This window comes from Rattus norvegicus, chromosome 16, assembly GCF_036323735.1.
Source record: "Rattus norvegicus strain BN/NHsdMcwi chromosome 16, GRCr8, whole genome shotgun sequence".
In the NCBI taxonomy this organism is placed as follows: domain Eukaryota; kingdom Metazoa; phylum Chordata; class Mammalia; order Rodentia; family Muridae; genus Rattus; species Rattus norvegicus.
This window is the reverse complement of record NC_086034.1, coordinates 65,816,798-65,831,956: the sequence shown is the minus strand read 5'-3', so window position 1 is coordinate 65,831,956 and position 15,159 is coordinate 65,816,798. Positions and strand designations below refer to the sequence as shown.

The 15,159-nt window shown below is 41.1% G+C and overlaps 1 pseudogene; it reads left to right on the top strand.

The window, feature by feature from the left end:
• Positions 1-461: 461 nt before the first annotated feature.
• Atpaf2-ps1 (ATP synthase mitochondrial F1 complex assembly factor 2, pseudogene 1) lies at positions 462-1,306 on the top strand (annotated as a pseudogene).
• The last annotated feature ends 13,853 nt before the right edge of the window (positions 1,307-15,159 follow it).

Sequence of the window (15,159 nt, the reverse complement as noted above, 5' to 3'; positions counted from 1 at the left end):
ATTGCGCCTATGAAAGGAGGTGTCCTAGTGGGGCAGATACAGAGGCAGGAGAATGCTGAGATGTGATGAAACCTGGATGATTGTTTATGAAAGAAGCCCTTGCATGTCTCTAACTGCATGTGCCTCCCCACCAGGCAAAATGCACAGCAAAACAACACTGATGAAGGGCTGAGTGAGGCTTCGAGGAACTGCTGGATTCTATCAGGAATGGGGAGAGGAGTGATTAAGTTTACCATGGGAAATAACTAAATCTTAGCTAATATTTCTGTGGTCTTCAGAAGTATTGGGAAGAGGGAAACACAAAAGCTGTCAGTCTGATGAAGGAACGGGAAGGGGATACAGTGAAGTTTATACTGAATAAGTAAATAGTAAAATAAGGTAACTGCAGAGTTAAACAGATGACCAGCGAATGCATATGCTAGGTTAAAAACACTATTGAAAGATGTATTATGTTAAGTGTCATGAGGCAGTGTATTGGAAAGCCTGGGGTCTTTGAACCCTTGAAAGGAAGAGGTTTTTATCAGAATGTCAGCATCTCACGGGGTGAAGGTGACTTTGAGATAAACCTAGACCACAGAAAGCTGAAAACTCACTATGCCAAGCTTTTTACCGTCCCCTGCAAGCCCCTGGCCATCGCAGTGGCCACTGAATGGGACTCCCAGCAGGATACCATCAAGTTCTACACCATACACCTGACCACATAGTGCAGCACATCCTTGGACAACCCGACCTAATGAAACAAAGACCAGCTGATCCAGGCAGCTGTGAAGTTTCTAGACACTGACACCATCTGCTACATGGTGGGAGAGTCAGAGACATTAGTGGAACTCCAAAAGAACAAATGGGATCCCATCATCCCATCATAGAGTGGGCTAAGAAAAGGTATGGTATGGAGATCATCTCCTCCACCAGCATAAGGGGACCCAGCCTCCCTACCCAGATATGAGAGGTATTTGCCAGCCACTTATACTCTTACAACATGTGGGCCCTGTGAGGGATTGAGTTTGTAGTAGCCCAGCTCAAGTCCATGTTGCTGACCTTGGTCCTGATTGACGTGCCCCTAACGGTGAACAAGCTGGGCTTCTGTCACACCTGGAGAAAGAGTACCAAATGCAGAAGTGGGGCAACATTGAGTGAGTGGGCCCATGACTATGAGCTCCAGAAACTGTGGGCTCACACTGCTGCTGGCAACCTTTTTGTCCACCTCTGCTTGGAAAACTCTACAGTCAAGCACAAACTCCTGCAAGAGTGGGACCTGGGGTGCACACGCTGGCTGGAAGGAACTGCACAGACACAGGCTCCCTGATGTGGTCCTCCTTGGCTGTTGGACCTCTGGATCCAGTGATGCTCTGTTGGCCACTACCTATTGGGCTCCCTCAACCTGTACCTGTGGGACTACCCAGTCTGTACCTGGGTCTTCCCTGACCTGTGTGGCTTGGCCTTATATAGAAGCTTCCTGAGGTGCCCTACATACATAGTGTGCCTGACTTGAGGTCAAACAGCTTCTGACGCCGGCACCCGTGGCCTGACCAGGAGTGAGGGAGGGAGACGAGTGGTATAGGGATTTTCCCTTGACCCTGATTTTATTAAATATTTATTCATTCTGAAAAAAGGCATATTATATTAAAAATAGAAAAGAAAAAGTAAAAGAAAATCCACTGTGGAAATTTTGCATGTGATGTCAGCAAAATCAAAGCAGACAAGAAAGGGAGAAAATAACAATACAGAAACATCTTATTCAGTATACCAAAATGATCAAAAGAAATTATAATGTCAAATGTTTACTGATTTCCTTGATACATGGAAGATTAATCTTAAGACACAGGAGTTAAGTCTTTAACTAATAATGTAGCTTCAAAATTAATCCAAAAAAACCCAAAAAATTTAAAGGAAAGATTAATAAAGAATATAATCAACCAGGCCTTTGTCGTAGTCTCCAACAAATACTATATTGAAGAAAAAATAGGCATGGTGGTGTGGTGCACACCTTTAATGCACTCAGGAGGAAGAGGCAGACAGATCTCTGTGAGTTCATGGCCAGCCTGGTCTACAGAGTGAGTTCTAGAAGAGTCAGGGCTACACAGGAAAATCCTGTTTCAAAAAACAAACAAACAAACAAAAAGTTCAACAAATTCTCAGAGGTAACAAACTACAGCAAAATGCAAATATATAGAGGGGGAAAATGAATTAACACAACAAAAATCTCAGCGAATCCCCTTCCTGATAAAAATTAAATGACTAGACATTGCGTGTCACATTCCGAATGACCTCTGGGTCTCATGAGAGCCATAAACTGAAGATGGCAAGCTACCTAGAATGACTGGATGTGAGGATGAGAAAAGAAAGATATTCTTGTCATGCCATACCACAGCAGTATTAAACAACGAGAAACTGAAAGGCACTGAGTCAAACTTTTAGTCGTCCAGCCTGAGCTCAGATCCTGACAACCCAAGTGAGATGCCGATGTTGGCATGTGTCTGTAACCACAGCAATCTCACAGTGAGCTGGGAGACAGAAACAGGAGAATCTCCCTCATGTTCAAGGGCCAGCTACCCTTGGAGTTACATGGTAAAGCAGCACAAGCAACAAAGGAACCTCATAACAAGATGGAGAACACACATCAACTCAAGGAAGTTCCCCTGTCCAACATCTGCACATCGTTTACATACACACACACACACACACACACACACACACACACACAGAGATTCACTCTCACACACACACTACAGATTCACATACACACACACACACACACATACGCATGCACCCACATGTGCACGGAGAGAGAGTTCCATACACACATACATACACACAAACACATACATGAGCTACATAAGAAGCCCTTGTCTACTCCTCAAAGCACATGCTAACATTAAAAACAAAGATGGAGGATGAAGAAAATAAATTAATGTGTCATTTTCACTAATTAACTGTATTTTCGGCTCCACTAACCAAATACCTCTGTGTTAAAGCAATATATTATGACCAGGTATAATTATCCTAAGAGACCAAAAACAGACTCAATGAAATTAAAGTCAGAGGAGAAGAATTTTCACTAAATATATTTCTCTTTACTACATACATGGAATATATATATATGTATATATATATATATATATATATATATATATATAAACTTGTGTGTGTTCCTCCATTCATTCTGCTTGGATCACTTTTAAAATAGCATTTTTACAGAGATAACTTAGTATAAAATATTTTATTTATACTGTAGATATAAAATTATACATAATATAAATGTTCATATTTACAAATTTTTACCTATAAATATATATATGATCTAAAATATATTATAAATATCAAGACAATATAAAAGTTACTGAACAACCATTTTTTGAAGAATCAGAGAAGGAATACTGAAGTAAGCACAACTGGAAAGCTCTTCCTGCCTCTGTGGCTGGGAGAACAAAAGGAAGAGGCTGGTGGTAGCTTGAGCAGCCTCTCATACTGAAGTGATGAGGAGACACACGCGGCTGGTACTAATATCAGGCGAAGGAGACAGTACACCTAGGTCTGGGAAACCTATCAAAACTACAAACTGTAACTATCAGGGATTTTCTCTGTATTTATTGAGTAGCACAGAAAGACAATTTTGTGGCTGGGATGCAGAATAAATGCTAGGACATCACTGAAAAGAACAAGAAGCTAACAGGGGAACTGTCTTCCTCCTTCAGTGTACCAAACTGTCTCTAGCATTCCCTAACTAGCTATCCCGCACTGGAAGCTGTCTGAAACAAGAAATATATTTGGAACCCTGGGCAGCATCATGACCAGAGGCTAAGGACAAGACTGAAATTGAGGCAATATGTAATCTGGGCTGTACTGTTTTAAGTTTGCCAACTTGACACAAGCTATTGTCCTCTGGAAAGAGGTACCCTCAATTGAGAAAATTATTTCATCAGAATAATTCAACTGGCCGGTTGGAAAGTCTGTAGGGCATTTTGGTTTTAAACTAATAATTGATGTGGGTGGTCCCAGCTCACTGTTGGGTGGTACTGTTCCTCTGTTTTAAAAAATAAAATAAAATAAAATAAAATAAAATAAAATAAAATATCAGGCTAAAAAAACCAAGAAGGGCAAATCAATGAGCAATGTTCCTCCATGGCCTCTGCTTCAGTTCCTGCCTCCAGGTTCCTGCCTTGAATTTGTGCACTGACTTCCTTCAATAATGGATTCTACCAGTTGTAAGGTGAAATAAATCCCTCCCTCTACCCAAGTTGCTTCTAGTCTGCATGTTTATCACAGCAATAGAAACTAAACTAGTAGGCTGACAGTCACCCTGCACCCCCATAGCTTGGAGATCTCCTACATGCTCAAGCCAAAGAGTTTTCATTTGCTGAACTGTAAGATGTTAAACAGTAACTATGGCCCAGTTCAGACTGCTTTTGGCAGTGGGATGCATATGCATAGCACAGTTTCATAAAACTGTGAGTTTGAATTACGTTTTTCTTTACTTACATGGCCTACCTTTATTTAAACACATTCATTTTAATTTCACCCCTCAGCAGTTCAGTTGTTCAAATAATTCATGCATAGATGGCTTAAATTTAAGCTCTTTGTATGTAAGGAAGGTAAATGGTTAGCACAAATTATATTTACAATAACGCAGGGCTTCTGGGGGACTTCTTTGAATTGGGTGGATTTTAACTAGGTTTCTGGGAGGCTTGGATAGAAGAGCGGGGCTCGTTTCAGTGTTTTGAAGCAGCTCACTCCTTGTGTACAGAAAGAAGAAGCGAAGTGCTTGAAATTGACCACTGGATTCTGCTCATCCAGTGCCCTTAGTGGAGCCTGTCTTCAATGCCTCCTATGACAATTCCTTCCCATTGGAATATATTGAGCGGAAATGCCCAATAACGACATATCCAACAGCGTTTGGTTAGAAAAGTAAAATGTATTACAGGCATGTGACTTTACAAACATGAGACCTGGGTGAGCTGAAAGGATGTTACTTTGTGTGTCCAGTCTGAAGCCTACATAAGCAAGACAGGCCATAATAGGGGAAGAAGAAGGTGACTACAAGCTTGTAGGCAGGGGACAGCACGCACCCAGAAGTTGTAAGGTTGTGACAACCATCTAGAAGTTGCTAAAATTTTCAAGAATGTCCTGTATGGAAATGGGTCCTCCTTGCCATCTCACTACATACGCACCCAGACAGGAAGCTTAAGGAAGATCCCATGAGAGACAGGCATCCTGACTGAAGCAGGGTACTATCACACACCAAAGCAGTGAGCCAGTGAAAGGTGATAAAGTCAGGGTAGCACACTGCACCTGGGATTTCTTGTCATCATGAGAGAATGGCAGACAGAAACAATCTAAGAAAGGAAGAATTTGTTTTAGCTCAAAGTGTCATGGGATGGTTGTTGAACTTGGCAGAAGTGTATTCCGTGAGTACTCAAGAAAAATCTATGATTGGAGTAAGCTGCTTCTGTCGGTGTGCAGTGGGAAGAAATGGAGAGAGGAAGAGTGAGAAACTGTTGTAATAGGTTTGGTGGTAAGGGAAACAGTTTGTGGGGCGGTGAAGGGGAACAAAGGTCAAGGAGTTTCTGTTTTGCGTTTCAAGAAGAGTTGCAGTGTGATATTTATGTGCTTATGTATATAGCAAGTAGCAAAAAATGCTACCTGCAAGGGCAAGGCACTTAAAATGGTCAGGGGTTTGCACCCCCATAGGAAGAACAACAATATCAACCAACCAGACCCCCCCAGAGCTCTCAAGGACTAAACCTCCAACCAAAGAGTACACATGGAGGGACCCATGGCTCCAGCCACATATATAACAGAGGATGGCATTCTCTGGCATCAATGAGAGGGGAGGCCCTTGATCCTGTGGAGGCTTGATACCCCAGTACAGGTGGATGCTAGAGCAGTGAGGTGGGAGTGGGAAGGTGGGTGAAGGAGCACCGTCATAGAGGCCAAAAGGAGAGGGATGGGATGTAGGATGGTGGGATTGCAGAGTGGAGACCAGGAAGGAGGACAACATTTGAAATGTAAATAAATAAAATAATGAATAGAAAGGAAGGAAGGAGGGAGGGAGGGAGGGTGGAGGAGAGAGAGAGAGAGAGAGAGAGAGAGAGAGAGAGAGAGGTGAGACAATAGGACTAGATGCATAAGCAGAAAGCTCTAGGTTATGAGAGAACAGTAACAACCTCCATGACAATGAAGAGAGGGGAGGGCTGGGGGTGGGCAGCAGCAGGACAGCTCAGCATGCAACTTAGTGCCCCTAAGCAGAGCCCGTGTGTCTCAGCACCTGTATGGTGCTGACCCTGAGCAGTCACTCAGAACATGTTAATAAGTAATGCAAAAATGCATAAAGGCACAAGTTACAAAGAAGCTAGAAATACCCGAGGAAGGGGTATCACTTCCTAAAGACTCCATTCAGATAAAAGCTCCATTCGGTTAGGACCCATCTACCCTAAAGATTAAGGCATCACGAAAATGAAATCTGTAAGATCTAAACAGACAAGAGAGCACAGTAAATCCTGATGAAAAGAGAACATGTCATACTTTGTTTGGTATTAAGCCAATTTCAAATCCAATCTCAAAGCATGTGCTTCAAAATATAGATTAAAAAAAAACTCACAGAAGTATTACTCAAAAGCAAGTGTGATTTAGAATCACTTTTCAATACCATGGTTATTTTGGAAGAATCAAAAACAACTGAATCTTGTCATCTGTTCCCTGGGTTTTTCTTTCTCTTCTCATTCTCCTGCCTCTCCTGTTGCCTTCATTTAAAAACCACCGCATGTAGTGTCAAAACACTAGGTTACAGCTCGAAGTGCAAAAGCAAATAGTGAACACTTCCTCTTCTGAAAAGAGAGACTACACCCCCCTTGACTCTATGTGGTGACAGCAGAGACAATGGAACTGGCTAGAATTTTCTCTCGGGGCACCTTTCTCTCATATGGAATAGACTCTTTGATCTCTAACACTGTTCCTTAATAAGCAGTCTCAAGTCTCCCCTGCTCCTCCTAGGAGGAGTGCTGAAATCCAAGCCCCAAACACTTTCTTCCTGTACATTCTCCCTAGAGCAGGAAGCAGGCATCTTTGGCATAATTTAGCTTCTATCTCTAGCTGCCTTTGGAGGCCCTTACTGCCTGGTCTCCCCTCACCACCTCTACCTGGCTCTTACCTATAACCCTTTCACTGAATAGCTCCTTGTTAGCTGTTTCACAAGTCAGGAATCCTGTTGTATTCTAAGCATGTTAAATCATGTGAATCCCCTGGTATGCTCATAAAATATAAGATTCTCACAGAATCCTCCCTTGGATGTCATGAATCAATAGGTCTGGGACGGAGCCCAGGCTGCTCCATTAAAATGTAAATGCCTCAAAGCAGATATGAAACCTCAGGCTCCTGTTTTATTCATCTCGTTTGTTTATATCTCTCCTCTTTCAGAGAATCGGAGGGTGCAAGCCACAAAGTGGCCTGAGAGAAACTTTGCCAGATTCACGGTGTGAGGATCATTATCCCAAGCTGTCACTACTCAGCTGGGTAGTCATAGAAACACGGTGCCCCCCTCCCAACACACCTGCACGGTAAGAGCCCTGGGGTCCACAGCCCCAAGAAGCCCTGCTCTAAGCAAATGCCAAAATGAAACATTCCCATCTGCCATCTGTTAAAGGGTTAGTTGTATGCCCACAAAAGGCATGTTGAATGTTCTAGCTCCTACTATCACAGAATGTGACCTTATGCAGGAACAGAAGGGGTTCCCCCTATACACCATTGAATCACCATCCTTTCCTCCTCTTCCTCTCTTCTTAATAATCCACCGAGCCGATATACTTACAGGGATAAGACTAACTATCCATTGAAATATTGCAAACCTGAGGCCATACCCTTAGAAAGGAAACATTCTACATGCCCCGGAAGCCGTCCATTGTCATTAGTTAGGAGTGGGACTTCATGACTTCTCCCTACTCAGTGATAAAATGTTGACTGCCTTGAACTCAGACAAACACAGATGCTCTCAGTTTATGAATGAAGTGGCCCTGTCATGTCTAGAAGATGTAGGTTGTTATCATTATGCAGGTGACGGCAGGTACAAGATAAAATGAGGCCTGTCATTGGACGAGAAGAAAGGGAGGTAGGAATAGAGGTTTTAGAAGGAGAGGGAGGGGCAGAGGGAGGAGGCAACTTGGAGGCAGACTAAACGATCCTCGCCATGCATCTCTACATAGATACAGGTTGTTATGAGTATTTCTTAAAGGACAGATTTCTATAGGCAAATCTACCTTACCTACGTGGGTGGTTTATATTCTTATCAATTGGTTGTAAGTCAATTGTGTGGCTGTATTGTACATTGAGTATTTAACATATAAATCCGGCTGTTAGGTTACAGTCTGTTGAGTCATGATTTCACTGGGTTGTTGGGAGTGTGAGCAGAGTCTGTGACAGGAAGCCATGATAGGCTGTAGAATGCTTCCGGTTAGCGTGGCATGGCACTAGCACAGCCTGCGAAAGGTGATGTGTGTGTTAGGCATGGTAACAACCCACCAAGGGGACAGTGTGTGAAAGCGGCTGACAGAGAAACAGCTAGAGCGCATGGATCCGCACAGAGTGGGAACTCGCGGGAGCTGGTTATACCCTTTTTAATTATACTGCAACAAGAAGGAACTGTTTTGCTCTGGTTCTCTCAAATCTCTGGTTCTTAATCTTTCTCCGCCCTCTTCTGCAGTGCTGACCTCTTTTCTTAACTAGCCTACAGATATATATATATATATATTGAAGTAACGTGTGTATGCAATGGTTAGCTCATTGTCAATGTGCCACAACCCAGAATCATCATGCATAGAATCTTAATAAGGGATTGTCTAGAACAGTTTAACTGTGAGGAATTTTTTTTAACTTGGTTAATTGAGGCGGGAAGAGGTACCCTCTGCACGGGTTGCACCATTTTGTGGGCTGGATTCTGAACTGATGGATGAACTGAGCAAATCCATGCATGCAATCCTGCCTCTCTGGTCCTGACTGTGTATGTTTTATGACTGGCTACTTCAAATTCCTGCTGCTCTCACTTCCCCAGAAGGTTGAACTCTAACCAGGAACTGTCAGGTAAAATAAGCCCTTTTTCCCTAAGCTGTTTTTACTAAGATATTTATCCAAGCAATATAAAAGAAGCTGGGACACATATCTACAGCAATTAACATGGCACCCGCTATACAGCAAGGCTGAGGCGATGCTACCGATTCCATTATCATACATAACATGTGGGATAAATTTGTTCACCCTTTTCTCTATGCATATATCTTGTCATCACTATCAAGGCTACACTCATCCTCATTATCTAGTCTTATATTTGGGAAGCATTATGGATATTTAAATACTATGCAATGACTCTTCGTCGGGAACAAACAAGGTGAAACAGAATGCTTGATAGCGTAAAAGCAAGGAAAACAGAAAATTGAGAAACACTAAGGAAGCATTTATTCCAAACCACCCAAAAAATGAATACCAGCTCTAACAAATATAGGCACTTTCATCCACGCAGAACTCCAGAATATGAGTTCTATCTGAAAATAGTTTTTTAAAGGAAATTAATTGAGAGGTGATAACATTGTATCCAGACACTCCCTTCATGTTATATGATTGATATTTTATGTATTTTATCATAAAGAGGCAAATATTGTCTCTAGTCGTAAAAGCGTAAAAATGGAGAGTAGAGATTTAAATATAGAAGGTCATTTCTTAAATAAAATGGACAGAAATTTTTCAATTAAGAAAACTGTAGACAAATGCTAACTTCAATTCCTATACTTAAACATTTAGTGAAATAAATTGTTAATATAATTATAAAGGAATGTACCACAATTTTAATAATAATATAAATCCTGTGTTAGGCTTCTCAAGGCAATATTGTTCCAATATTTCCCTCCCTTTTACAGGCTATTTTTACCTATGGATGCCGCTGGGTTTATGGAGGTGTACACTCACTAAATGAACTGGAGGGAAGATCGGTATCACTGGACCCTACCCCAATGCAGTAAAACCTCATCTTAACTAGCAACATTGGTAAAGACCCTATGTCCAAGTAGGACCACGTTCTGATGTTCTGAACAGCACTATTCTACATTATGCTACAGAGAAGGGTCTCAAAAATAATGCTAAACGTGGACAGTGTTCAAGCTCCTCTTCTCCTCTATGACAAAGTAAAACAGAAGAGAACAAATGCCTTCGACATTTAGGGCTTTTCTCCTGAATTACTCCCAAGGCAGATGAGAAAGTAAGATCTGTAAAAATATATAATTAGAAATATCAGGGCTAGTGCAAAGTCCAAGGATGGAGCGTTTACCTGGTCCATGCCAGGTGCTGGGTTCGAGCCCACCACCACAACGAGAGCAAATAACAGGAGAAAGCAAGGATAACAAAAGTGATGCTTCAGAAGTGATGCTGAGAACCCTGCCTAACGGCACGCGGAGGCATCAACGTCCTTCAGGTACCGCACAAAGGAAATGACAAAGAGAGCCAAGCATTCAACTCACAACACCCGGAAAACAATAAAGTGAAGCGGGGAGAATAAATAGCAAATGCAAAACAGGGCACAAAATGCACAGCATCTGGAGGCAGCAAGACAACTCTACAGGTGAAGGCACCGGCCTGCCAAGCCTGACAACCTGAGTCCCGTCCCCCTGAGCCTGTGTGGTAGAAGGACAGAACTGACTCCCGCAAGTTGTCCTCTAATAACATCAATAAATATAAGTGGCAGAACTTCAAATATGGTAATAAAATGGACAAATCTCCAACCAGGATCGTTAAAAGAAATAGAAGAACAGAAGTAGATAGGTCAAGAGGACACACATTAATGGGAAATAACCACAGGCTAACAGTGCTTTTTAAAGTCAAAAATCTTGAACAAAACTGTATGAACAGTGGGCCTGGAATCTCAGCGCTGAGAAGCTAAGACAGTAGGATCCCAAGTTCAAGGCTCTCTTGACTACAAAGTGGGGTGCAAAAAAGGACAGATGTGTTCAGTAATATAGTGAAGTAAATCTACCCTACCATTAAGCCATGAACATTCCTCACGAGTCAATCAAGAGTTCATCTCCACTGCATTTAGGGTCAAGTCAAAGATTCTCAGTCAACATTGTTCTGAGAGCCATAATGAATAGCATCAGACTTACATACACAGATGTTGCACTCTATTGTATCTGAGAAATAAGGACAAAAGTTGTTTTCCATGCAATAGAATTAGCACTTGGGCATCACTCAGGCATTTATTCCCCTTAAGTTATTTTTCTTTAATTCTATTGAACAGTTTCTTTGTGTGTTCCTTAAACTCTTCAAATTCTTTGACAACATTTATGAATATTCTTTTAAATTCTATGTCCTGGGATCCATGTACGTAGTTCTCACTGACAAATACTTTTACAGGACTCAGGAGCTTCAGAGGGAGATCTGTCATGTCGTTTATATTTTTGCAAAGAGATCTGCACGTGTGGACTTCTTTCATTAGTTTTATGTCTGGTAGGGAGGGAGTAAGTTGGGACAGCAGAGCAAACGTGTGAGTGGGCTGGGCCTCAAGGTTGAAAATGTTTGTATATGTTTGGCCCAGGGGGTGGCATGATTAGAAGGTGTGGCCCTGATTGAGTAAGTCTGGCCCTGTTGCAGTAGGTGTGTCACTGTGGGTGTGGACTATAGGACTCTCACCGTAGCTGCCTGGAAGCCTGGAAGCTGCTAGCAGCCTTCAGATAAAGATGTAGAACTCTCAGCTCCTCCTGCACCATGCCTGCCTGGATGCTGCCATGCTCTTGCCTTGATGATAATGAACTGAACCTCTGAACCTGTAAGCCAGCTTCAATTAAACGTTGTCCTTATAAGAGTTGCCTTGGTCATGGTGTCTGTTCACAGCAGTAAAACCCTAATTCAGACAAATGGCTTGGATGGAAGGAAGTCAGGTGGACCAGGAAGACTAGGAAAGTGTGAATGATGTGAGGTCTTTTCCAAGCCTTGAGTGTCAGGGTAGACCTGGCTGGGGAGAGAGATTGGATACAGCATAACAGGAGCCTATAGGATAATGGGTAGGCAGGATGGGTCCTGACAGAAGCCTAGAATTTAGGCATAATGCAGGCAGGGTAGTAAGACTAGGCTGGGGATGGTACATGAAGGGAAAGGTCTGAGAGCCTTACTGACCTAGACCCTGGAAAGGAATATGTAGGATCTTAAACAATTTATTTTGTTTTGACATCTGACATAGTACAACTAACAGAAGAACTGGTTAATTGGTTTGAAGATAAAGTGTGTGTATACAATACAGGGATGTAAGAAATGTCATTATTTTAACAGGTAGATTCTTATTCACAAGTTAAGAATAGAAAAACAAGCAGATGCATTCAATAATAGTACTGTAAGTATAACCAGACTAGAATGAAATTTTAAGACGATCACACCTCATACATAAGGATTATAAAATAGTATTATAAAGAGAAATAAGTCAGACAATATGAAAGAAAAGACTTAGCTTTTCAAAGCCGAAGTGTTCAGCTAAACTAACAAATTTACAACTGAAAGCTTTAGTTGAATCTGGGAATAAGGTTCCTTGTAGAGAAAGTGTTTAGCACATTAAAGGCTCTGAATTCTAAAACCAAAAAGAAAGTAATACAGCTTAGGGTAGGGAAGTCATTCTTTCAGTCCTTCAGAAGGAGCCATGCTTGGGAAGTTATCAGAGAAATTCTACTAAAAATATACATGCTTTCTTTTTAAAATTAAAGGCTAGAAAATGTAGACTTTAAAATACTCAAGTTAGGTGACTGGGGGAGATGACTCTGAGGTTAAATGAACTTCCTTTCTTCCAGAAAACCTGGGTTCGGCTCCCAATACCCATGTCTCAGTGCTCACAGTCACCTGTAACTTCCATTCCAGGAGATCTGGTGCCCTCTTTTGGCCCCTACAGGCACTACATGCTTGTGCTGCATATACATACACTCAGACACACATGCACATACATATACACACTCATAAAATAAAAATATGTAATTAAATAAATCTTTTAAAAGAAAATAAAATCATACTCGACTTAAGGAAAAATTTCTGAATTTGGAGATTTGATTAAAGAAAATCCTATCTAAAAAGAAATTTAAATGAAAATTTTGTAGGTGGGGTGGGAGAGACGATTCCATAGTTAAGAATAGTGGATGCTCTTCTAGAAGACCTGGGTCCGATTCCCAGCACCCACACAGCTGTTCACAACCATCTGTTACTCAAGTTCCAGGGCAATCTGATGCCATTTCTGGTCTATGTGGGCAGTAAACATACAAGTGAAAGACAGAAATACATGCAGACAAAACACCTGTGCACATAAGGTTTTTTTTTTCATTTAAATTTAATACATGATCAAAAAAGGACATTAATGTATCAGTGGTAGTTACTCTAAGTTAGAATTTTATTTTTCTTTAAAGACAAATAAAATAATTGAATAGTCACTGAAATAAAGAGCTACAAAATATTGTATTAAACGAGGTAATGACCTCAAAAAGACATCATGTACCTGCTTGTAGGTGGGTCCTAGTTTTTTAATTACTATAGGTGTGTTTGTGTGTGAATGTGTACATGCCAAGAAACTAGAAGAGACTCATGAGAGGGGGTAATAGAACACATGTAACAAGAAAGTAGATGACAGAATACCAAGGTTGGAAGGATTTAGGTGAGGAGTGGGGCAGGAACTGGAGTAAAGAAAGGCAGAGGGGGCAGAGACAACGAAAACTAAGAATGCATAAAGATGACCTAAGGAAGCTAACTTAAAAAATAATTTATTTGTAATCACATGGTTGGTGTGTATTGTTCCTATTAATCTATAAGAATATTAATATTTTATTAATTTGGTGATATAATAATTGGATAACTTATGAAGATTCAGACTGGAGGCCCATTTCACGGATTTCCCAATGTACATTTGGGGTAAGCTATAGATCGCCCTATCAGATAACACTGGAGCAGGGTAGAACTCTGAAGCAGTACATCAAATATCAAGTTTTTGTTTGTTCACAGACAGCCCAAAAGTGTACCAAAAATTCCAGCATAAGTGAATGTACAGAGCAAGAAGCAAACGAGAAGAGGTTGAGGTTCAGATAACCTTAGTACCAAGATGTAAAGAGTTCTATGAAGTCGGGAAGAACAGGGGGAAAACCCAGTGGGAAAATGGGTCAGATACATGAGTAGATAATTCATTTATTTCCAGTGGAAATAAAATTTCTATTAAGTCTATGAGCACAGAAAGTGCACATTCAATGCTACAAATAAGCAGGTTGTCCATGAGTATGCCGGCAAAATGTGGTTGGAAATAGAAACTTCCCCAAAAGATGTTGGAAGAGCTGGTTCCCTGCCTATACCAAGGCACGTTATGTAACATGTATCAATCCTTCAAACTCATTGATTATGACTCAGTCTCTACACAGAAAAAATCAATAATGTCAAAAACAAATTATAAAAACTTTTGTCAGGGCACTGTAGAAATAACTCATTGGATAAGAGTGCTGGCTGCTCTTAAATAGAAACCAGGTTAGGTTCTCAGCGTCGACAAGATGGTTTCAGGTCCAGAAAACCCAACACCCTTTTCAGGTCTCTGAAAGATAGCAGGATGTAGTAATAAACCTCCAGGCAAAACACTCTCACACACAAAATAAAAGTAAACAAATACTTGAAATGGCTTTGATTTTAGGGGGAGTGGAGGGCTTCCAGCAACCTCCAGGGCGTCCAGAAATCCAGAGGCAGTGACAGATGAATCTATGTAGCCCAGGCTAGTCTGCCCAAGCAGCCCTGGCTCAGTCTCCTGAGAACCTAAGATTAGGGTTACAGATTTATACTGCCATGACTGCCTTGTTTTATTATTTACAGTATAAAAATTAAGTCAAGATAAAGACCCAGATATAGGAAATTATTAAATAAGCTATACTTCATCCACAAGATAGCAGGATTAAAGTTTCTAAGGAAATTTAACTAGTATTATTAGAATTTTAACTGTGCTATTATGCTGTAATAACACACAGCATAGGTAAGTTGCCTAACAGGATGTTCTATGTGTTTTCACCTAAAACATCAAGTCCATTACCAAATACATAGCCCATGGTGTTAGATTTGTTCTTTTTGCATTTTGACTGCTTTGCAAAGGTATTTTGCAGTAAACACCTTTTACCACTGTGAAGAAAGCAA